Raw genomic sequence first — 26,434 nt, 5'->3', positions numbered from 1 at the left:
CAGATATGGGACCCTGCTGTGGCTTCTGTGTTCAATCCTCAGGATACTGGTAGGGACACTGGAACAGACCCTGGCTTGTAGAACTAGATGTGTGCAGCAGTCAAGGATGATCTAACCCTTCCTGAAGCAGAGAACATTTAACAAATTTTGCACTATAGGCATTTAAATAGACTATTTGGATCAATAAAGGGTCGGAGTTCATTTTGAGAAGGAAAAAATTGGAGAAATTACAATCATAATCAAATGAATGCAGTGAATCCCCCTTCCTTGGGCCTTTATTATCTACGCTTCAGAACAAGTTACTCCAGAACCGAGCAATGAGCTCACACAGTCTCTGGGGCAGGACTCTGGACGGCTCTGCTCTCTGTCAGGAGGCTGCAAGCCAGCTGTCGGCTGGGCGGCTCTCATCACTGAAGGCCAGACAGGCTGCAGGACTGGTTCCATGCCTGTGGCTGTGGTTTGGAGACTCTGGTTTTTCACATGGGTGTACCTAGGAGGCTACAGAGCCAGCCGGAGAAGAGGAAGAGAGATGGATAGCGAGAGAGAGAGAGAGACAGAAAGAGAGAGAGACACAGAGAGAGAGAGAGAGAGAGAGAGAAGGCATCTCAAGATAGAAGGCCCAGTGTCTCCTATAACTTACTCTCACAGGCGGCAAGCCATCAGTCACTTTAGCCACATCCCACTGGCCCAGTGTGGAAGGCAGGCATACAGGGTGTGAATTCCAGGAGGTGGGGTCACGGCAGCTGTGCAGCCAATCACCACACACTTCATGCGTCAAACAATAAAGATGTATTCTCTCACAATCCAGGAGGTTGCCACAGTCCTGATGTCCTGCCTTGGCGAGTGGCAGCCTCAGTCCAACCTCCCGGTGCTTCCTCTGAGTCTCTGGGTCCTCTTCTTACAAGGACACTAGTCACAGGAGAATTTAGTCCACGCTAATGCAGCCTGACCCTGTGGCAACCATCCGTAAAGACGCCATCCCCAAGGAAGGCCACAGGCTGAGGTCCAGGAAGGACATGAACTCAGGGAGGACACTATTCATTTGGTACAGCAGCCCTCTTGGGAGCTGATCCCAGATCTTGGACTTCCAGGTACTGTGGGCCATAGCAGCTCCAAGCACAGGATTTTAAAAATTATTATTGACATTTTATTGTTGTTGTGATGATGATGATGACGATGATGGTGATGATGATGATGATGGTACTAGGGATTGAACTCAGGGGCACTTAACCACTGAGCCACATCCCCAGCCCTTTTTTGCTATGTTCTTTAGAGACAGGGTTTCACTGGGTAGCAGAGGGCCTCACTAAGTTGCTGAGGTTGACTTTGATTTTTTTAAAAAGTTTTTATTATATAGGCTTTTTGTTACTGTTGTTGTTTTTTCATTTGTTCTGTCTGTCTTTTGTCTGGGTTTTTTCCTGCAACTCCCTCACCCTGGAGACTCCAGCCTCACAAGCCCATCACATTCCTCTTCTTGGCACTTTGCTGGGGAGGTTTCTGCCCCTGCGTCTGCCCCCCAGAGCAGCTGGGCTCAACTCAGCTTGAGTTTCCGTCCAGGGAAGCAGAGGCTGAGGACAGTCAGAAAGGGTGTCTTTTCCACTTCCCTCAAGGTCCCTCCTAACTTCTTTTTTATAATGACAATGGGAACCCATCCTCATGATGGAAGCAGATTAAAAATAAAAATAGAAAAGTCGCCTATAGCACCACCACCCAGACCCTGCTGCTACTGCCGTTCCTTCCAGAGAGGTTTGATTCAGAAATATATACTTAGGTATTTCTTTTAAATTCAAAAGAAATGGCAAGAGCTCTGACTTTGTAATATGCTCTTCACAACGTGCTGAAGGATCGTTCCATGGGAGGAGAGACCAGCACTGGAGGTTTTCTTTGTATCTTGGGTTTCTAAAAGAGATGGGATGCCCACCTCCTATCTTCTGAGCTGAAGCTGCTTCCCCAGTGACACCCTCCCAGGCCCTCCCAGGGGTCCCCTCACAGACGGGGGACCACTCAGGTCCTGCTCTACACCAACCTTTAATGACCTTCCCCGGGTGCAGCCCTCCGGCCAGAAGCTGGTTGTTGTGCAGATAGAGCACCTTCAGGGCCAAGTCCTTCATTCTGAAATGTGAGGAAGGAGGAGGCCATGAGGAGCGGGGCTCCTGCAGCTTGCCCTGGCCCAGAGTCCCCCAGTCTGAGAGTCTTGCCACCCTCTCTTCCAACAATGCTGGGTACCACAGCCCAGCCTTCTCCCAGGCCTGCTGGGCTCCTAACCTACCAGGGGATGAGCCCAGGCCCCTACCTGAGTCTCACCCTATCCAATCTTTCCTATCCACAGTCCCCACATAGTCTCTCAGAGAGAAGTGACTGCAGCTGCCGTCCATGCTGCTGAGCCACAGGAACAATTCACCCACCCTCTCTGGGCTCATTTAGCAATGAGTCTCCTAATTGCTAAAGATGGGTTAGGTAGCACCCAGGTCTCTTCCTGATTAAAATCTGTGTCTTCAAGTATTACTGAAGACTTCAGTGGTCATTTACTTCCACTTGGCCATGTATTCCTTTCTGAGTGAGGATTTTCTCTAAATTTAAAATCGATTTATTTTACTTTTCTTAGTTATTGCTTGTATATGAGTTGATTGGTTTTCTGATATACTGTGAGGTGAAAGATGTACTCTGAAGCAGGTTTCTGCAGATATTAACTGGGGAAAAGTCTGCAGTGTAAACATTGGCTGCATGTTTGCCCTAACATGATTAAACAAGCTCCATTACTTAGTAAGATCCAAAGTCACTGGCATACTGAGTGGCACGGTGAGCTCTTACCAGGACAGGAAAGGCACCACTTGCCACATGTACTTAATCAAAGAGCTCTAATGTACAAAGAGCCCCATGGGACTGAGGCCCATAGAACACACTTTGAAACATGCTAGCCAGTCGTCCCCCAAGTGCCCAGGCTGCTGGTCCCACAGACGCCGAAATCCACCAGGCTCAAGGCCCCAACACAGACTGGCGTAGTGTTTGCATAGAAGCATCACACGTCTTCTGCCATACCATAAATCATCACTAGATGACATACAATACCTACCATCATGCAAATGTATGCAAACACTGTCATACTGCATTGTTTACAGAATAATGACAAGATCATCTGCACATGTTCACCGCAGATGCGATATATATATATATATATATATATATATATATATATATATATATATATATATATAAAGTCTGTGGATGTGGAAACCAAGGATATGGAGGACCAGTCAGACGAGACTCAAGTCAGAGAGGGCTGCTCTCCCCCTTCACTGTGAAGTTCACACACAGCTGAGATTCTGGGTCGCTACACACTTGTGGGTGGACAGACCTCTGGAGATTGTTTTTGTTCTATTCCCCCCACCCCCAGGGCTGCAGGGAGGAGGTGGCACAGTGGCTGGAGTGACATGAACTCATGGTGTGGGGAGCAGAGCGGAGCTTGGAGGGGGCTCCTGGCTCCCATCTTGTCCCCCTGAGGCGGGCTGCCGGGGCCTGTCCCAGTCTGAAAGGGTGGAAGAACGGCAGGGGCAGTGACTGTTGGCCCTGACTCCCAGCCGCCTGTCTTCCAATGGGAGCCCCCGCTGGGGCAGCAGGTCCTTCCCGCCCTCACAAGGCTGGACAGGTCCACCCAGATCGCACTCCCCTCGGAGGCCCACACACTCACGGGAAGCACAGTGCCCCACTCAGGACCATCTTGAATTCCTCGATGTGCAGATTCCCCTATTTTGAAACAAACAGCAAAAAAATTTTAGGTGCAGACAAAGGCTGAGGGCTGTCAGGGGCCCGGGTAGCAAGCAGGCTCTTGAGCCTCCCAGCGGGTGACCACCTCCACTGGGCCAGGGCTTCTGGGGCTGGGGTCAGGAGAGCCTGCCCTGCCAGCACCCAGAGGACACCTCAGTGGCTCCTTTCCCTTGGCGGGAGCCTGCGGAGTCTACAGCTCCTTGAGGATGCTCCAGCTTTTTAAGTGCATACTTGATTATTTATGCACTCCTCCCAAGTCGCTGGGAGGAGACTGAAACTGCAAGCCAGGGAGGAGCAGGGTGATGTGACACCCTGGAGCCTCCTGAAGCACCTGCTGCTCGGCCCGGCCTGGGAAGGGAGTTTCTGGAGACAACCTCCCTGCAGCTCTGAGCCGGGCCCTTGGGGCTCTGAGGAGCACACAGAAAAGCAGCTTCTGCAGAGCTCGCCCCTCCTCTCCCCTCCCCACCTGCCTGCCTTTGCCAGGGCCATGGAGACGCCGGCCATGGGGAATTCCTACTGGGGGAGTGTGTAGGCTACAGGTCCACTGCAGAAAAACCTGAAAATCCAGAAGAGCAAACCAGGAGAAGAACGTGAATGCTTCCGTGAATGCACCATCAAAAATCCGGTGAGGGAGGACACTCTTCCTCCCCCACGTCACTGCAGACAGCTGTCCTGCTGCAGCGTCACAGAGGCCACTCTCAACCTGCTGCTCTCTGGGGCACCACAGCAGACTCGTTTCCCACACTAACATGAATAATGACTTTCTAGGTTTGAACAGCTCTGCAAAAAATTCCTAAGGGTCTTTTATCATTCATTTATTCCAGCCCATTATTATTGGTCCTTATTTTGTTGGGTTGTGTTGGTTCATTTTTGCTATTGAACGCTAGGTTGTGACAAACATCTATGATTCCACAGTTGATCTTTCTTAAATATCTCATTGGCAAAAAAAAAAAAAATCATGATTGTGAATCCATCAATATGCTTTTAAGACTCTCCGTGATGGCTCTGAATTAGTACCCGTCAGTGCAGAACAATTTATCAACATCTTGACCACCATCGGTAACTATTTATTGTAAAAGCATGAATTTTAAAGAAACCATATTCCAACATGTGGGACAAAAAAAAAATCCTTAAGGGGTTTAAAAATAAATATTGGGTTGATTGAAAGACAGAAAATAACCTCTTATTCACATAAGACTACCAATGTGATAAATAGCATTCAGAAATATAAATTTAATGTAGATGCTGCTTATGCAAAATCATTAAATGCACTATAAATTGGCCAGATAGAAACAACTCAGAAATTACTGCCAATTACAAGAACAAATTCCAGAGTTAAGCTATTGGCAAAGTGGTTTTCGAAAAATAGGCTCTTGTCTGCAAAGTGATTGTAGAGGTGGACACCGTTTCCCCTAAATGCCAGGGTGCCATTCTCAACAGTGAATTAGCCCTATGTGCCCACGGGCTGATCGAGCTCCTTCAAGTTCTGCCCATTCAGAATGGAGCATGCACGTGGCTGGCCCTGCAGAGACGCAGCGAGCTGGCTGGGGCGCCGGGGGTGCCTCTACCAGCTCTGTCTATTACAAAACGTGCTGAAATGAGAATCCAGACAGGATGAATGAATGGGCAATGCACCAATGAGCTCACATGTGGTGCACGCCTGTGAGCTCGGTAGCTCAGAAGGCTGAGGCAGCAGGAGGATTGCAAGTTCAAGACCAGTCTCAGCAACTTTGTGAGACCATATCTCAAAATAAAAAAATTAAAAAAACGGCTGGGGATGTGGCACTGGGATATATCCCTAAGCTTGAAAATAAGACAAAAACGACCACAGTGTGGGCTTTCACATTGTCAAACAGGCCCCACTAACAGTTCCCTCAGAAATGGGTCCTTGGTTTGTCTCACTAATTGCTATTGGTTGGCTCCCAGTGCATCCCCACCACTGATTGGGTTAAGGCTCTCATAACCCAGTGATTTCACCTCTAAGCCTTCTTGCATTGTCTGACCCCTGATATTTTGGGGGTCACGTCCAAACCATAATAGTGCTACTTTTTACTATAAAATGCCCTATACTGCCTTGGGACTCTGCAGAGTTCTCACCAGGAACAAAGACCTCACCAGATGCAGATGCCAATCTTGAACCTCCCAGTCTTCAGAACTGTGAGCCAAAAACAAAACAAAACAAAAACAAACAACCAAACAAAACCTCTTTTTCTCACAAATTACCCAGTGTCAGGTATTTTGTTTCATCAACAGAAATCAAACTGAGACACAGATTCTCTGAAGTTAGATGTGAACTAGGAGAAGATTGATAAATTCCAACTTATTTTTGTCTGATAAAAAAAAAATTCAAAGGCAGTAATTTTTAAAAATTGTAACTGAGCCAGCCTATTCCAGCATTTCTTTCCCAATGAATACTAAAGACCTTTGTTCCTTGAGCCATCCTTAGATAATCAGTTTTATCATTGTGATTCCCTCACATATTAATAGTGAGCCATTGACTCCTACTCACTGCATGTGTGTATGAGAGTCAATTTTTTAATTGGGGTAATTTAAACTTTGTCTCCTTTGACAACGTGAAAGCCCACACTGTGGTCATTTTTTCTTATTTTCAAGGGTGGTGCTACTTTGCCCTGACCTCACAGCCTCCGTACGGGGGTTTTGAAGTGTGTTATGGGGTATTAATCCTATAACAGGCAGCACTTCACACCTTCCCTTCAGTGTGGCCTGCCCTTGGCCACTTGCTCCTGATGAATGTGATACCTGGTGGGAAGGGACAGTGTGTCACATCTGAGCTAGGTCACCCTGATCGTGGCTCACCCAGTGGAAGCTAGTGGCCATGGGACGGACCTCAAGTGGCCCTGAGGGGCCCAGGTGGGGAGGAACAAGGCCTTGTGACAGCACCCTGGGAGTGAGCTTTCTGGGGTGCAGATCCTCCATCCCCACAGGCCTAGCATGCTGCAGCCCCTGCTGACCCCCACCTACACGTGGGAGAACCCTGCCAGGTGGGTCCTCCTCCTCCCAGGCCCATGGGAAACCACAGGTGTTTCTCATTTTCAGCTGCTCGGGTTGGAGTCATGTTAAGCACTGACAGCTTCCTGCAGCACCTGGGCCCCCCAAGCTTCACCATCAGTGGGGATCCTCCCTTTCCAGCAAACTCCTCGCTTCCTCATGGGGACCGTGTCCTGGGGCGACTCATCACCACATGTGTGAGATGGGCAGTGTCTTGGGCAGAGGTGGAGGGGAGGACAGTCGGTCAGTGTATCCTCACTGGGAATTTGCAGGCTCACACAGCTCATGACCCCAGGCGGGAAGCTCTCGTTGGGAACCCTGATTTAATAATGATTAAAATGACCAATATCCTCCAGCACTCACAGTGTCCCTGGAATCATGTTTAGGGGCCTCCTGAATTTTTTCTTTGTACATCTGTTTAGTTACTGATCCGATAACCACTATCATTTCTGTTATGCGGAAGGAGAAATCAGGCACAGAAAGACTAACTACATCACCTGATGGTTGACCACTAACTAGGATTAGAGTCAGACCCGAGTCCAGGAAACCTAGTCCAGAACCAAGGGACTCAGGGTGACCCTTTTGCTACCTGAGTCAGTCCTGTCACTCCTCTGTCCCCACACCTCTGTGAGCAAAAGGCAAGTCTCCAAAGGCCCATGCCACTGGACTCCCATGGGCTCTCAGCCTCCTCCTTCCCCACTAAGGGGACCAGGAGCCAGGTGGACCTCTTGCTCTTCTTGAACAAGATGACATGGTCCTTCTTGGCCCCTTGCTCTTCCTCTACAAGCCAGTGTGGTCCTTCTCAGGGGCCTTCCCACTGGCTCTGCTCCCCACCCGGAAGCTGGCGTTGTCCCCACCTCCTAAGGCCTTTGCTGCGACACCCCTCTCACCGAGGCCATGTTATCCCCTTTGTGCGTCCCTCCCCTGCTCCCAAACCCCCCACCATGCCTCACTTCTTTCCGTGGGGCTCACCACTTAGCAGACTGTGTAATCCACCCAACGTGCCCTGCGTGGTATCTACTGCCTGCTCTCGGTGGTGCCAGGTGCACAGGATGTCTTAGTAAATAGGAGCTCAGTTGTCCACCATCCTTGTTTAAGAAGCCAAGGAGCTGATAACTATTTTTATCTCAGTTGTTTTTATTATAATGATTTCATTTCCCAGAAAGTATTGATGCTTGTGAACCCTCCTTTTTTTTTTTCCTGGAACAGTTAAGACCATGGGTTTGCAAAGATTGGCCTGTGGGCCAAGACCAGCCCACAGCTTGGTTTATGAATAAAGTTAGTGGGAGCACAGCCCTGATGACTATGCCACTTTTGCACGGTGATGTCTATGGCAGAGACTGTGTTTACTCCACAGTCTTTTATAGAAAGAGTTAGCTGAGCTCTGGTCAAGACTGTGTGGGTTCGAGTCTTACCTCTGTTGCTTACTAGCATGTACATTTGGTTGAGTTACTTAAGCTTTTAGCTTTTGAGTTTTCATTTATAAAAAGGGAATAAAAATTCTGCTATTGTTATGAGGACTAAATGAGTTCATATACATGAAGTATTTAGGACGGTGCCAGCACATAGTAGGTGTGTACATGTCAACTTTATCATCATTACCACCATCACCATCACCACCATCATCATTTTCACCATCACCCACATTACCACTATCTTCACCATCATCTTCATCACCACCACCTTCATCACCATCATCTTCATCACCACCATCTTCATCACCACCATCTTCATCACCATCTTCATCACCATCTTCATCACCACCACCATCATCACCACCATCATCCTCATCACCACCATCACCACCATCATCACTACCATCTGCATCACCACCATCATCACCACCATCTTCATCACCACCATCATCACCACCATCTTCATGTCCACCATCATCACCACCATCTTCATCACCACCATCATCACCACCACCACTATCATCACCACCATCTTCATCACCACCATCATCACCACCATTTTCATTTCCACCATCATCACCACCATCATCTTCATCACCACCACCATCATCACCACCATCATCATCACCACCACCATCATCACCACCATCTTCATCACCACCAACATCACCACCATCTTCATGACCTGGGAAGTTTATTTCACCACTCTGATTTGAGGATTTGACCCACTCGTTTCCGATTCCCTGTGAAGAGGACAGTAACAGCCCGGCCCCTGGGGTGTCGTGAGGCCTGCATGAGGCGAGGCTGTGCCGAGCCAGCTCAGTCACCCATGTGCATTGTGCTCTGTGCCTTCAGCAGTCCCTGCCTCCCTCCCCCTCCTGGGTACAGTGAGCACCAAGTGCACACTGGCGGAAGCCCACGGCAGCTCAAGACCCAGTGCTTTGTCACATGTGCCTGTGCCTCATCCCCAGAGAGGGAAAATGCCAGACTCCATCACTGCAGGGTTTGCTGTGGGGTCTTAGTGTCTAACGAGGACAGTTAACTTCTGCTACACATTCACTGTGTCAAAATAAGTGTCGCTTTCGTCCCCTCTTGTTGTGACATCAGTCCCATGAGATCAGTACAATTTATATTCCTATTTAAACTGACTGAGGCCAAGGAGGCTTGGAGAGGGTGAGCGACTCCTGTGAGACCACAGAACCAGCAGGAGGTGAACTCTGGCAGTTCAGACCAGGCCAGGAAACCCCAGTCCCCCTGTGAAACACAAAGGGCATCTTGCTTACAGATGCAAGGAATGAGGGCGGAGCTAGAGCAGGGACCTCCCTGCAAGACTCTCTTTCCATGAAGGACCAAGGGGCCACTGGAAGAGAGCTGGCCCAGGGTGGGGACTCGTCACTCACTGGGGTGACCTCGATAGCACAGAGCACCCAGGAGGGCCTCGCTGGGCACCAGAGATGGTGGCCATGTGCAGAACACCTCTGGGAGCCAGCCGCAGAAGTGGGCCTCCAGTTACAGCCACATCACAGGATGACCCTGGGGTCCACAGAGAGGGCAGGGCCACCTTGGCTACTAAGACATTTGAGGACCACAGAATGCCATGAGGTCAGAGAGGCTGGGCCAGGGCAGGGCACTGTGGCCGGTGCTGGGCAGGGGCCCCGCTTTGCTGCCCTTGTTTGTCTCCACCTTGTTGTGTTGTCCTGTGGCACCTTTCAGCACCTGGGTGGGGGCAGGGGTGGGGGTGGAGGCTGGGGGAGTAGAAATGGCCAGTTCTGCAAGGAGAGCGGGTGGCAACCAGGAGGCAGGTGGGGCCCCATGCATGTCACACCCACGGGCAGTTTCTCTTGACTGAGTCACCAGGGGCAGGTCCAGAGCCACCAGCAACCTCCTTACCTGAGATCCAGGTGAGGACCTCCAGAGCCTGCCCAGGTGCCTGCCTCATCTGAACCTCAAGGCTCCAGAGCCTGACCCCCCTCCCCTGGGGTGTGTGGGTGGCCACTGATGGAGGGGACGAAGATGACATTGGAAATAAGTCCAAATGAGAGAGAGCCAATGGTCAATAGGGTGAGGGCTGGCTCTGCTGGCCGCTGGGGCACCATCAAGGCACCAGCAGGGACCACGTGGGAAGGCAGTCCCCGCCGCCTGGACCAGAGGACACACAGGCTTCCCATGTCTCCACTCCCTCCACAGGTATCTGGCCAGCTCGTCCAGCGAGCTGATGCAGTCGCAGACAAGCCTGGGCACCACAGCTGCTCCCAGAGGACCCAGGGGGCTCCGCTTCCCTAGGCTCCATCTGGGGGGCATGGCACCAAGGGGATCACCCTCTTTCAAAAGTGCCTCAAAAACGGGATTGTTGTTGTAAACGAGGCTCGTCTCTTTATTATACAGGTCTCTGTACATCTGTCTTTTTTGATAGATTTTTAGTTATCATTTTTAATTACAGGGAAATATACGTAAGATGCAAGTTACTATTTTAACCACATTTACGTGAACTACTCAGGGGCGTCATTCAGACCATTGAGCAATCCCCACCAGCCCTCGCAGGAACGCTTTCCACCTTGCAAAACTGAAACTCTGTGCTTAGTAAACAATGACTTCCACTGCCCCCGCCAGGCCCTGGCCACCACCCTCCTTCCCATCTCCATGACTTTGACTCGCCTGGGTATCAAGTGGAACCTCACAGCACGCGTCCTGATTTGTGGCTGGCTTATTTCACTTAATGTTCTTGGGTTGTGGTTTATATCTGGACTCCAATTCCTTTCCAAGGGTGAGTAATATTCCCATGTACATATATGCTCCATTTTCTCCATCCTTTCACCAGTCAATGAACACTCTGGGGTTGCTTCCACCCTCTCATGACGGAGAATAATGCAGCTATAGCCTGTGGGTATGCAAGCAACTTTTCAGGTCTCTGTGTTTAATTCTTTCTAGTGTACACCCACAGGTGGACGTGCTGGGTCATGTGGGACTTCTCTTGCTGTTGCCACTGGGGTGTTGTCATTGAGCCCCAGGTGCTCACAGCATTGTCCAGCTCTTCTGTCCTTTACCTTCTGGAGACCTGAGTCTGCCTACTTCTCTATCAGTTATAGAGGAAAGAGTATTGAACACACCATCAAAAATTGGAGATATGTCTACTCCTCCTGATGGTGCCACCTATTTGGGGCACCAGGTATTTGGAAGCTCTGTTTTGGGGAGTACATGCATAGAAGATCCTTTATGTATTTTTGGCCCCTTTATCATTAGGAATGTTCCTCTTCATTCCTGCTAGTCTTCCTGGTCTCTAAATCTGCTTTGGCTGTCAACCATGCAACTCCAGCTGTCTTCTGTTTAGGGTTTACATGGGACATCTTTCTCCACCTCCTTACCTTTAAACTATCATCGTCTTTAGAACTACATAATTAGATATTGTATGATCAGATCTTGTGTTTTTTAATCCAATCTGGAAAGCACAGTCTTTTAACTGGTGCTTTTGCATCATTTACATGTAAGTGCTGATATGGTTAGATTATTATCTATCATTCTACTGCTTTCTATTTATTCCATGTGTTCTGTATTTCTTTTATCTTCTTCTTCCTTCTCCCGAGTTAAAATATTTTGATTCTACTTTACCTATTATATTGTCTTATTATTTATACCGTTAAATAATTTTTTGCTTACCCTAGGGCTTGCGTGTCCTTAATGAATAAGACTAACTTCCAATAACACAACACCACCTTATGGTAAAATAAGGTGCACAACAGTATGTTTCCAATTCCTCCTTCTCACCCTTTGTGATATGGTTGTGACTATCCCTAAAGCTAAGGATAAAAACTTTTCAAAGAATTCCCACCGCTCGTCTGGAAAGACTCATAATTCACAAGGCCTTCACAAAGACTCATAATTCAGAAGAACCTGCTTAAGCAATGGAAAGTAGCTAGGTCCAGATCAAATGCTTCTCTAGTTCTACCTCTCTCCCTGATCTCAGTATCATGATCCAAAGGATCAAAACCTTTCCAAGTACCTCAGTTGCACCAAAGTATAAAGATGGGGTTCATTCATAGTGATATATAAACACTCAGCACTCTTGGGGAAATGGCTAAATTGGGGCTGGGGCAGGAAGCACATCAGAGTGGCCTATGACACTTGTCATGACAGAAAGTAAAGAAATACCTTAAAAAAGTAAAAAGGAAAGAAATCTGCACTGATGAGGTAGGTCAAAGGCAGGCAGGAACTAGATGAAAAACTTCAAGGCCCAAATCAGAGCAATCTGGGAGAACTGGGGGGTCCTGTGGGGGCAAAGCAGGGGAGGCAGAGGGGCTGAGTGTGGGAGGTGGGCGTGGGATCCTGTGGGTGCCAAGAGCCACACCAGAGCTACTACACTGGGTACAAAGTGGAGCCACCAGGGGTTCTAAGCAGGGAGGGTGTGACTGTGTCCATGTCTCTGATCTGGATCACTGCTTGGTGGACACTTAATTCCAGGGAGGTAAGAAAGACACAGGGTTACCATTTGGGGTTATTGCAACGCTCCAATTAGAAAATGGGCAAAAGACAAGAAGAGACATTTCTCCAAAGAGGATATACAGATGGCAAATAAGCACATGAAAAGTTAGTCAACATCATTAATGCAAATTAATGCAAATTCAAACCACAATGAGATATCACTACATAGCCATCCCATAGCTAATTTTTTTTAAAAAATGGTGACAATACCAAATGCAGAAAAACTAAAACAATCATACATGGCTTGCTGTTGGAGATATAAAATGGTACACTATGCAGAAAATAGTTGTGAAAGTTTCTTATAAAATTGAACATGCAACTACCATATGACCCAGCAAGTGTACTCTTAGGCATTTATACTGATTTGCTTATTTACTTACTTATTTATTGGTACCAGGAAATGAACCAACTCATTTTTTTACCACTGAGCCACATCCCCAGTACTTTTTTTTTTTTTATCTTAGACACAGGGCCTCACTAAGTTGCTTAAGACCTCACCAAGTTTCTGAGGCTGGCCTCAAACTTGCAATCCTCCTGCCTCAACCTCCTGAGTTGCTGGGATTACAGGTGTGTACCACCATGCCAAGCTGTACCAAAGATTTTAAAACAAACCTTCACACAACAATTTGTGTATGAATGTTCATAGCAGCTTTCTTTACTGTAACCTCAAACTGGAAACAGTCCATATGTCCTTCCCAGAGTGACTGATTAAATAAACAATGGCACACCCACATCACAGAATATTACCCAGCAATTAAAAGGAACTTATGTGACAGCTTCCACGAATATCCAGAAAATTTTGCTGAGTGAAGAAGCAATCACACTTTGGTTACATGCAGTTATGATGCCATCATGTAATATTCTTGGCATGGCAAACTTTTGGAACTGGAAAACAGATTAGATTTAACCAGGGTTAAAAAGGATGTAGGACCAGGCAGGAAGTATATGTGGCTATGAAAGCCATCTGAAAAGGTCCTAGTGGTGATAGAACTGTTTTGTAACTTGACTATATCAATGTCAATATCCTGGTTGTGACATATTGTTGCCAGATGTTATCCTTGGGATGAACTGTGGAAAGGGTACATGGGATCTCTCTGTATTATTTCTTGCAACCAACTGCGTTAGAATTCACAATTATCACAAAATAAAGTGAAATTTAAAACATCAGCAAATAGCATCCAGCAATATATTCAAAGAATAACTCCTCATGACCAAATGAGCTATAATCCAGGAATTCTAGGGTAGTGAAACAATAAAAAATCAATCATTATAATTCATATAATAAGAAAAAAGGAGAAAATAATGATAGGTGTATAAAAAGTATTTTACAAAATTTAATGTTTATTTATGAAAAAAAAGTCTTAACACACTAGGAATAGAAGAAAGTTTCTTCAACCTGATAAGGAGTAGCCATGAAAACCCTTCAGCAAACAACATACTTAGTGGTGAAATTTTGAAAGCTTCTGCACAGTGAGACAGGGTACCCACTCACCATTTGTTTTCAATATTTTGCTAGAGATTCCAGCCCACAGACCCAATAAATAAACGAATTGGAATGAAACATTGAAATTGCTGCTGGGCATGATGATGCATGGCTGTAATCCCAGTGGCTTGGAAGGCTGAGGCAGGAGGATCTGGAGTCTAGTGCCAGCCTTAGCAACTTAGTGAAGCCCTAAGCAACTTAATGAGACCCTGTCTCTAAATAAAATATAAAAAAGGGCTGGGGATGTGACTCAGTGGTTAAGCACCCCTGCGTTCAATTCCGGGTTCCAAAATATTGCTATTTCTATTTAACATGACTGTGCACAGAAAACCTAAAAGCCTCTGTAGAAAAAAAATAATTGATAAGTGAATTTAGCAAGACCAATGGTTAGAAGGTCGATATGCATGCTGGGTGCATTGGCTAATGCTGGGGATGTATCTCAGTGATAGAATGCTTATCTAGCATGCCTGAAAGCCTGGGTTCAATCTTCAGTGCCAAGAAAAGAGGTTAATACACAAAAATCAATTATATTTCTATCTAGCAGCAGAACATAGAAAAAGAAGACTTTAAAAACCCTTCCATTTCTAACACCATATGTATCAAATTCTTAGGAATAAAACCTAATGGAGGATGTAGAAAATCTCCCCCACTGAAAGCTACAACACATGATGGAGAGAAATTTTAAAATATTTAAATTAAGAGATAAACTGTACTCATGAATTAGAAATATTATAACTATGTCATTTCTCCCCATATGAATCCATGAAGTCAATGCGTCTCACTCAAAAAACCCAGCAATTGGTTTTCCGTGTGGAATTGATAAATTGGTCCTAAAATTCAGAAGGGTCTGAAAAGGGCTGAGAATTTCCCAGGTAATCTATTTTTGGGGAGCAATGGGGATTGAACTCAGGGGCACTCAACCACTGAGCCACATCGCCAGGACTATTTTGTATTTTATTTAGAGCCAGGATCTCACTGAATTGTTTCATGCCTCCCTTTTTCTGAGGCTGGCTTTGAATCCATGATCCTCTGACCTCAGCCTCCAGAGCTACTTGGATTACAGGCATGCACTAGCACCCCTGTTGCCCAGGTAATCTTAAAGGAAAAGAACATAGCTATAGTACTCTCATTGTTAGCTACCAAGACCCAGAATGTTTGAGTAATTAAGGCATCATAATACTGACACAAGGATATATACGTGGGTAAACAGAAAGAATGGAATATTCAAAGACAGATCTTCACATATATGACCAATTAATTTATTATCTATTACAAAAAATAACACTGCAGCATATTTAATACATTTTTTGATACTAGGGATTTAATACATGGGCCTCAGGTGTCCTAGGCTGACACTCTAAAACTGAGCTACATCCCCAGATGTTTTATTTATTTATTTATCAACCTATGTATTTATTTATTTATTTATTTATTTATTTATTTATAAATTTTAAGACAAGTTCTCACTAATTTGCTCAGGCTGACCTTCAGTTTACTATCCTCCTGGCTCTGCTCTCCAAGTTGTTGGAATTACAGGTGTGCACCAACACACCAGATGACATTGGATACTTTAAAAAATAATAATAATTGGTGCTCATCAGTAAGATAGCCATATGGAAAAAATATTTTTCTTGATATTTACCTTACATCACGCAGTCAGATAAATTACAGATGTAAATGTGAAAGGCAGCACATTAAAGCTTTCAGAATAATATCCATCCAGGTACAGTGGTACCCACCTGTAATCCCAGTGATTTGGGAGACTAAGATGGGAGGACCATAAGTTCAAAGCCAGCTTCAGCATCTTAGTGAGGTCCTAAGGAACTTAGTAAGACCACAACTCAAAATAGAAAACAAAAACAAACAACTAAGAACTAAAATAGCTAAAAGAGGATTTTTAATATTTCACCATAAAGAAAGGATAAATATTTGACTTGGTAGATATACTAATTACCATGATTTAAGCATTACAGAATATACATTAGGTATGTTAAAACTCAACATGGTGTCTCATATATTTGTACAATTATATGTCAATTAAAAATGAACTAAGGCCAGGCAGATTGGTATGTGCCTATAATCCCAGGAACTCTGGAGGTAGAGATAGGAGGATCACAAGTTCAAGGCCAGCCTGTGCAACTTAGAGAGACTCTAGCAATTTAGGTAGACCTTGTCTCAAAATTAAAAAAAAAATGGTTGGGGATGTAGCTCAGTGGTAAAATGCCCCTGGTTTCAAGCCATAGTACCAAAAAAAAAAAAAAAAAAAAAAAAAAAAAAAAAAAAAAGAAAAGAAAAAAATCAAAAAATAAAATAAGAATGGGCTGGGGCTGGGATTATGGGGTTCAGTGGTAAAGCACTTGCCTAGATTGTGGGCCTCAGTGGTAGAGCATTTGCTTAGCATGTGTGAGGCACTGGGTTCAATCCTCAGCACCACATATCAATAAATAAATAAAATAAAGGTATTATGTCCAACCACAACTAAAAAAATAGTCAATAAACATATAAAAAGGTGCTTTACTTAATCAAAAAAATGAAAATTAATACCATAATAAGATGCCACCATAAACCCATTTCTGTGAGTAAAATGAAAGAAAACAGAAATGACCGAGCAGCCACCAAAATGCTCACACACTGCTGGTGGGAGTAGGCATTGGTACCATTCTGGGAAAGCTGTGAGACAGCATCTGCTGAAGCCGTGGACAGCTGACCCTCTGTAGCCATGGGTTGTGTACCTGTGGATTCAACTAACTGAAGATCCAAAATATTGTGGGTGGGGGAATTGCATCTGCTGTGAACATTTAGAAAAAATTTTCTTGCCATTATTCCTTAAGCAACACAGTCTAATTATTACATAGAATTGACATTGTGGTTATCTACAGATGACTTAAAGAAAATATGCAACACTATGCCATTTTGCATAAGGGACTTGAGCATCTGTGCATTTTGGTATTGGTGGGGTCCTGAAACCAATGCCCTGTGGATACCAAGAGATGACTCTGTGCTTATCGGTGGCTTGACAATTCTATTCCAAATGTCACACAAAATAATCTTTCTAGCTATCTTATATGTAATAGCCAAATCCCTGAAATTACTCCTAGTACCCCAAATTGTGGTTGCCTTGGCAACTGTGTGGAGGCAGAGTTGGGGATGGTGAGACAGAAATGGTGCCCGCAGGAGCTAGGGCAGCAGGGTCCTGAGGAAGGAGAGGAAGAAGGCCGGAGGTCTGCGTGGCACAAGGCTGGACTGAATTTGAGAAGGGATGGGGAAGGCAGAGTCTGAGCCTGAGCTCCTGGGAGGAAACCATGGAGGAGGAAGAGGTGGGGGTGGTTGTAGAAAGTGAGTTTGATTTTGTCTATAGTGAAGTCGGAGGTGCCCGAGGGACCAAATGAGAAAGCAATGCAGAGACCATGGGACACTCCAGAGCTCAGACTCATTCACCCTCAAGTCACTACAGAGTAGTGGTAGATGCCCCGAAGAGAGGAGAAGTAAGGTTTAAGATGGAGGGACCTGTCCTTTGGCCTAATCCAGAGTGGTATGCAGAGTAGAAGAACCACCAAAGGCAGGACCTGTGCTCTGGCTGGGCACACACCTGTCATCCCATGGGTACCACCCCTACATAAATAAACCAACAATCCAGGTCCTCTGTTCTGTAATTCCATTGGCCATTGCTAGATCAGCACCTCAATCTTTCCAGACTCCAAGTGCCAAATCTCTGCCTTGGACTGTCTGGACTAGGTACTGATATTGGCTGAAGCAGTCTCCTCCATTTTTTCCCTTTCCCATAAGTCCTCACTACTCAAGGACTGCTCCACTGCCCTCCCCCTCTCTAGTCCTCACTGCTCTGTGGGAACCCTGCTTCCTGCAGAGAATGGGACCTGGCTCTCCCTCTGAGTTCCTGCATGGAATGAAGACACCCTTGTGAGATTCCCCAGCTTCCATTTCAGTGCACAGTTAAGGTAGAGCCTTCATTGTGGGGTGGGGAAACTGAGGCTCAAGAATGCTGAAGTTGGGCTGGGGATGTGGCTCAAGCGGTAGCGCGCTCGCCTGGCATGCGTGCGACCCGGGTTCGATCCTCAGCACCACATACCAACAAAGATGTTGTGTCCGCCAAGAACTAAAAAATAAATATTAAAAATTCTAAAAAAAAAAAAAAAGAATGCTGAAGTCGAAGTTGACTCACAGAGAGTTAATGGCAGAGGCTGGGCCTTCCAGGACTTGGTTTTCCTTTTCTCTTTTTGATTGACAGAGAAGAAGAAATCGAAATAGAATATGATAAAGCAGACAGAGAGAACCCCTGAATGGAAGACACCCAGAGGCAGAATCGATCAGGGACAGAGAGAAAGAGACAGAGACAAAAAGAAAGAGTGGGGCTGGGGGAGGAGGGAGATAGAGACAGCAGGAAAGAGAGAAAACAGGAAAGGAAAAAAGTGAGGAAGGGAGTGGAAGGGGCCAGCCATGGAGGAGAGAGGGAGCTTCTTGCTCTTGCAGGGACTGGCAGAGATGGTTGGCCCCAGAAATCCTTACCTGCCAAACCCCATCTGCCCTCAGAGGCCAAACCAGAACTGAGCAGTTGATCTAAACAGAAAACACACAGAGCAAAATGAAAGCCCACGGCCACCCCCCACCAAGAGCCCTAGACTGAGCTCTGTTGAAGATTCCATGGTGGGATAGGGGCAGGGCTCTGGGGCCTGGGGGCTGATGGGGGCACTGTGTCCCCTGTCCAAGGCTGGCTGGTGGGGGAGCTGACAGGGAGGGAAAGCTGAGAGACAGGCTTCCACCCTGTGCCCCACCATGCAGGTCCTGGGATTCCTAAGCAGCCCAAAGGCTGTCTTGGGTTCTGGTGGGAGTGAGAAGGCAGTATCAGGGCCAGGGTCAGGAAGGGGAAATGTAGTGTGCCTATTAGTACTAGGTTTTGTTGCTTTCTGTCTCCATTGGGCTCTGGGGCTCCCAGCTATGGAGAGTTTCCATTTATGATGAAACTTATTGTAACTTATAATGACACAAGTGAGAATTAGTATTGATCTTGTGCTTTGCAGTCACCAAACATCCCCAGGTGATGAACTCATGGAATCCCGTTCACCCAACTGCAACACTGTGATGAACTGGGTTATTCGGAAGAGGAAAGTGAGCTGGGGCAGGTCAAGTAACCTGTCCAGCGGCTGGGACACAGGGGAGCCTGAGTCCAGGAGAGCAGCTTGATAGACTGCTGGAGAAGTCAGACCAGAGCCAGGGTTTAAAGGTCTTCACCAGCCCTAAAACTTCACATCTCATCCAAGGAGGCCAAAGAGGGCAAGCAGTATACACAGAGTAGTCTAGGATAGGAGACCCAGAAGCAATGATTATGGGCAGGTGGCAGGACATTCTAGGGCAGGGGCCACCTGAAGATTCAGGGAGGTAGGCAAGAGCTAGCACCCCCCCCCAACAGTTAAAGTTGGGGAGATTCAGACAAGAGCATACCATCAACAAATATTTATCAACAAATCCTTACAGTGATAGAGGTTGAGAACAGGCTGAGCCAGGCTACCTGCATTTAAACCCCAGCTTTGCTACTTCCTGTGTGGCCTTGGTATAGTTATTTAACTTCTCTGTGTCACAATTTGCTCATCTGAATAATGGGAATAATGATGGCAAACACCTCAAGGAGAATTGAAGATTAGATCCATTATTTGACATAAAGCATTTGGTGGAGTGCCTAGAACATGGTAAGTCTTAAATATTGGCTTCTGATGTCTTTGTCACTGTGGTGGCTTTTTGCCAGGCCTGGGCTGAGCATTAGGACAGTATCAATAAGCAGAAGAAACTGTGGTTCTTCTCCTCATGGAGATTTGTGTTTTGGGGGGGAAGGTTGACATTAGTCACAAAAGAACACAACCAGGTAAAATTACAACAATAAGAAATAGAGAGAAGTGGTCCACAGTGACATGCCAGTGAAAAATTGAGAAACCCTCCTAGCCAGGAAAATTCAGGGATGTCTCTGTGACAGATACTTGAATTTAGTTCTACAGTAAGACTTGACCAACGGAAAAAGGAAAAGAAGATCGTTCTAGAGGGCATAGCATGTGCAAAGGCCTTATAGTATGATGGAGCTTAGGAGCCTGGTACAAGATGTGGATGGAGAGGTAGGCAGGGATTAAATCAAATCAGACCCTGTAATTCAGGCCTTATCTTTCTTAAGAACAAAAGATAACCAGGGGAAAAATTTAAAGACACAGTAACATGATTAGTAAAAGACTACTTGGGTATGGTAGCATTTGCCTGTAGTCCCAGCTACTGGGAAGGCTGAGACAGGAAAATTGAAGCTAGCTTCTGCAACTTAGAGAGATCTTGTTTAAAAAAAAATGGTTGGGGGTGTAGGTCAATGGTAGAGTGCTCTTGGATTCAATCCTCAAAAAGAGGGGTGGGGAGTTGAGGAAATATGGGGAGGGAGGTCCTGGATGGGCAGGGAGGGAAGAGACATGGCCAGCCTGTAGGTTTGAGGCGGATTTCAAACTGGAAGGTGAGGAAGGAAGGCCTCATCAGACAAGATAGCAGAATCTAGTTTTCACACATGCTCACGCCCTTAACTTCCTTGCTCTATGTATGACCTTGGGAAATTCCTTTCCCCTATGTGGGCTTGGGTTTCCATCTGCATTCCAAATGATCTTCCAAGTCTACTTTAGGGGTCATCTTGGCCTGACCAGAACAACCCGGAGGGGGAGATGCACTCTGGCCTCCTGGCTTAGAGGTTCCGTCTGGGGCCAGCTGACCCGTTGCTGCCGGCCTGAGATGAGGTGGGACGTCGGGGTGGAAGGGAACAAGCTGGGAAGCGTCCCTAGCTCATGGCAGCCAGAAGGTTGGGGGGTGGGAAGGAGACGGGAGGAGACAGTTAGCAGGGGACAAGATGTGATTCCCCAGGACATGTCCCCGGCCACACTCCACCTGCCCACACTCCTCTCAGTACAGTGGGCCTTTCAGATAATTAACCCACAAAATGGATGGATCCACGGATTAGGTCACAAGTCTCACAGTCTAATCATTTCACCTCTGAACACTGCTACTGTGGCTGACCCTGAGCTTTTGGTGGGGGGACATCTTATTTCTAAGCCATAATAGTCCCTACAGGCCATGTGCTTTGGTTAGAATACCTTCATGCAGTCTGGGAGAGTAATCGGGTGCCAAAACGAGATTAAAAGGAAATATCTGGTAACTGAAGATGTGACATTTGGAGCTTGGGGAAAAGCTCTGAAGAGGAGCCCTGGGTGGAGCACTTTAAAGTCCTGGTGACCAGGACACAAGAGGGCACCTGGTCTGTGGGGTAGCTGAGTGGCAGTGGGATCACTCATTAAAACAGGAAGAAAATGAGGAGCAGCGCGTCTGGGGAGAGGAAAGGAGGGAGGGAGGTTGGGCCTGGAGTCTGGGTACCTGAGGGCTCTCCGCGAGGAGATTCCAGCAGGCAGCGGGGGCAGGTTCCCAGGAGATAGGCCTTCGAGTCATGTCTGACTGTGACTGTGGAAGTCACAGATGCTCATGAAGCCACCAGAGAGCAGGGTGAGGAGAGAGGGCCTGATGGACTGCGAGGAACAGAAGGTATCCAGAAGGAGGCTCACCAGCTCTCAGCACTCGTTCTGCACACCAGTGTCAAACCTCTGCTCTCTGTAATGGTCCTTCTGCACCCCAGTCTCCAACCTCTGCTCTCTGCAACAATCCTTCTGCACCCCAGTCTCAAACTTCTTCTCTCTGTAAGATCCTTCTGCACCCCAGTCTCCAACCTCTACTCTCTGTAACAGTCCTTCTGCACTTCAGTCTCCAACCTCTGCTCTCTGCAACAATCCTTCTACACCCCAGTCTCCAACCTCTGCTCTCTGTAAAGATCCTTCTGCACCCCAGTCTCCAACCTCTGCTCTCTGTAACAGTCCTTCTGCACCTCAATCTCCAACCTCTACTCTCTGCAACGATCCTTCTGCACCCCAGTCTCAAACATCTGCTCTCTGGTAAGGATCCTTCTGCACCACTGTGGGCACTGCTTCCCAGCTGAACCATGTCCAGAGTCTTCAGTCAGGAGCAGTGTGTGCACCCTTCTCTGTTTTCTCCAGCAACGCCACGGGGTTTAAATTCACTGAAAATCAGTGTCACCATTTTCTAACTCATGATGTTGAAAAGGAGGGTGCTACAACACTTTTACAGGCAGATGTCTAGGTTCATTCATAGAAAGAAATGAAACCTCCCATGAAACATTGACCCATAAACAGAAAGCAATATATGATCTTTGTCCAACCAAATACCAAATGAATTTTTAGTGTTTACACATTTAGCCAATTATGCTTTCTGAATCACACATATTGCTTACTTTAAATATGACTTGAAGGCATCACTGAGAACTATATTATCAAAATATTATGTAAATACATGTACTATATTATGTAATATACTATATTATATATACAACTATATATCTCATATTCACACATGTATTTACATAATAACATATAACATTAAGTATACTGTAATTATATTTAAATGTAATTATGTTTACATATAATTATATAAACACATGTAACTATACTGGTATATATATAATATATGATATAATTACATAAAATTTATTTATTGTAAATATAATTATATGTAATCATAATTATAATTATATTTATATATAATATACATTAAATGTACTATAGTTATATTTAAATGTAGTTATATTTAATGATATTTACATATATATTTAATGCCCTATCAATATATTTCTCAGAGATGACTTCAAGTCATATATATGTATGTATGCATATATATAAATACACACATGTACATATATATGTGTGTGTGTGTGTGTATGTGTGTGTATATATATATATATATATATATATATATATATATATATATATATGACTAAGAACAATAATAATGAATTTTCTTGGTTTACTAGTCCAAGTTTTTGTGGGCCAGGGATAGAGTAAGAAGTGATGTCCATTCCACTTTCCATGTCCCTCATCTCCCACGTTTGTGTAGGTCAACAAGGATGCTTATCACCATCATGATCAAAGTCCATTGTGGGCAAGTCCACTTATACACTACAGTCTGTGTGACACTCGGGACACTTCCCTCTTGGAGTTCTGTGCTGGTGCATATCAACAGGCACACGCAACCTCAAAACCTCTGCTTTCTGGTAAGGATCTTTCTCTCCCTGTTGGTAAGGATAAACTTCACTGGAAAAATAGATTGGGAATGTTTTTTCTTAGGTTGAGTTACACACTAAAATAAATACCTTGAGGAAGTCATGTTGAGTTTAAAAGAAGTATGTTTTAAAACATATCAATGTAAGTTCATTATGACCCATCTCATCAAAAGCACAAAACAAAACACAATGAATGAGTGAAAAAACCCCACATATTTTGCATATCTGAATTCTACCAGGATCTTTCAAGTAAGTAATGAGTAGAGAGACACATAGGAAAATAATGACTAACACTGATGAAATGTTCTGTTAACTCATCATAGGGTTTCCATCCTTAAAGGAAACAAAATGGCCATAAAAGCAACCAAGGTAACTTGGTCTGAGTGTGAAAACTCTTCAAGCACATAAGAAAAACAGAACATCTATTCATATTTTATGTAATATAAAGCAATCATTTAAAACCAAAGACTTAATTTTCATGTTGCCTAGTAAATTGCCTATTTAAAACACACACACACACACACACACACACACACACACACACCAATCAATGACAGCACTCAGGAGGATTTTTCTAAAAGTCCAGATGATTCTATGTGTTTGTGGCAAAATTAACTTATTGGTATGGAATGTTAACTCTCTTCACTTTGAACCAGGCTACTACAGGCATACGTTCACATAATATGGGTGGTACGCACGCAGAAATCTGAAAACATTCAGAAGTCATCGAATAGTTGATTGTTCTCAAACTTCAATACGTTTGTAAATTTGGGATATTTCTCTCTGGTGACATGGACACAAATCCCTCCATCTGAAATAGTCTGCAGTAATGGTGTGAAAACGACCTTCTTCTACCTGTTCAACTTTGGACACCTTCCTACAAGGCTTGTGATTACCCTTTCCAGCCCTCTGGAAGAAGGACAGCTCCTCCTCTTCCTGTCCGCAGGGCTGGACCGTCACTGTCCATCCCACTTAGCACTCACTGAGCATATCCTGTAAGTCAGGTTCTCTTTGGGAAGAACGATTCTCAGTGCAACTTGAAAGTGCAAGTACCATGATTGATCTTGTTTTTTCAGTGAGAAAAAGTTCAGTTTTAAGAGTTTTCACTGGGAATCTGAATTCAGAGCCTGGGTTTTAACCATTAGGGAATACACTGTGTGAAGGACCAGGTCGTCTCACAACTCTCCTCAGTTGCTTCATTCCAACTAGAGCTCGGGAGTTCACTGGCCAAACTGTTGGACTCACGTGGAGTGAAACCCCTTCCCTTCCAGGTTTCATGGGCTGGATCTGAGTTTGCTTTGACTCTTCAGACTCGCAACTCCTTGTTTCGCTAACCAGATTCTAGCTATATGAGCAGGGGTTTTATAATAAGTGAAGTCGTGAGACCCACAGAGAGCAAGGAAGGGGCATCCCAGGTAAACTCCAGAGGATATTTCTCTCCAGTGATTCTGGTCCAGGTGATCCTGGGTACATGAATGTCCCCTGGCCTGTGGGAACTTGCTGTGCCCTTCTCTTGAGCAGTTTCCATGCAGACACTTAGTGATGTTGCCAATTTTCCAACTGAGAGCAGCAGCTCTCCTTCTTTCTGAATTAGTAAATCATCCCAGAAGACAAATGATTGAGAATGAAATTATTTAGGAATGACCTTGGGTCTGTGAAATCTCTTTTAAAAAGTGACTGAGAGAAGTGGATGATTCACAAGCTTCCAGATTCCTTTTAGTAAATAAGCTGATTGCAACACACCTCCCGTGCATCCTGTGTTGGACGTAAGATGAGAACCTGTAGCCCAGTGAGCAAAAGTTTCCAAATCTGAGGGTTATGCAAATTTGATATTTTATTCAAACAATTTCTTGTGTGCCCCACACTGTCATATCATAATGAATCAAAGGAGATGTGACTCTATGTTTTCTCCTTGAAAATTATTGCTACTGTTCTGCTTGTCAAAATTAGAGTAAGAATAATGTTTTGTATTATATTTTACCATGAACATATTTTCTATTCATATTATCTTACTTCAGGAACTCCTCAGAATTTCAAGTAGACAAACTCTAATGTCATTTCAACTCTGGTTTTATTATTACTATTTTAGAAATTGATATACACAAAAAGTGATATTAAGCCAGGTGCAGTGGCACATGCCTGTAATCCCAGCGACTCAGGAGGCCGAGACAGGAGTATCGTGGGTTCAAAGCCAGCCTCAGCAAGGGTGAGGCACTGAGCAATTCATTGAGACCCTGTCTCTAAATAAAATACAAATAGGGCTGGGGATGTGCTCAGTGTTTGAGTGCCCCTGGGTTCAATTCCCGGTATCAAAAAAAATGATATTAAGACTATGTCATTACCTAATATCATGAAAATGATAACAAAATATGTACTATGCCTTACGATTGTTTTAAGAGGTAGGAATCCTGAGCTGGGGAGACTTTTGTCTGATTTGTGATGGTGAATGAAGGAACTACTCACCACTCACTCGTGATGAAAACCTGTGTTTCTGGCTTTGGTGGCAGGTCTTGCTGCCTCCACAGTAGTTGAGAAATTGGGTCTTGGTAAAACTGGTTGTTGACCTCCATGCATCATGATGGAGTTCCTGCAGGAACTTCCTAGAACATAATCCTTGCTTCAAACAGGAATTCAAAGTCCTCTTTGTTTTCTCGGGAATTCACTTTCCTAGGGTGGCCGTTTATAAAGGCCTGGGGACTGAACCATTGGGAGTATCCACCTAATTTGTCTCTCCACAGCTGTTCTGGGATGCTCAGTGTGCAAAAACAATGTGAAGGCCGGGGTCTGAATGGAAACTGTAGAAGTGAACTGCAGTTAATCCTCTGTTGGATTCATTAAGGTCTTGCAATCATCATTTCCCAGCATGCAAAGAGATCAGCTTCCTACCTCCTCTGGGACACTTGTGGGTGAATTTCAGGACCAGACTTATTGTTTGAAATGTTGGGAACTAAAACCTGAAAGACTGTCTTTTCCTCCTTCCCAGTGGGGAACATAGGGATATGCAAGGACAGGGGCTTACTTGATTGGATTCTTCAATGCATAAGAGAATTTCCTCCTTTGTCCACATAGCTTGGCCATGGCATGAACCTGGACTGTGCTCCATGCTCTTCCAGTCGGACACGTATGTGTACCACA

The sequence above is a fragment of the Urocitellus parryii genome, unplaced genomic scaffold (genome assembly GCF_045843805.1).
Source record: "Urocitellus parryii isolate mUroPar1 unplaced genomic scaffold, mUroPar1.hap1 Scaffold_49, whole genome shotgun sequence".
Taxonomy (NCBI): domain Eukaryota; kingdom Metazoa; phylum Chordata; class Mammalia; order Rodentia; family Sciuridae; genus Urocitellus; species Urocitellus parryii.
This window is presented reverse-complemented; position numbering follows the sequence as displayed.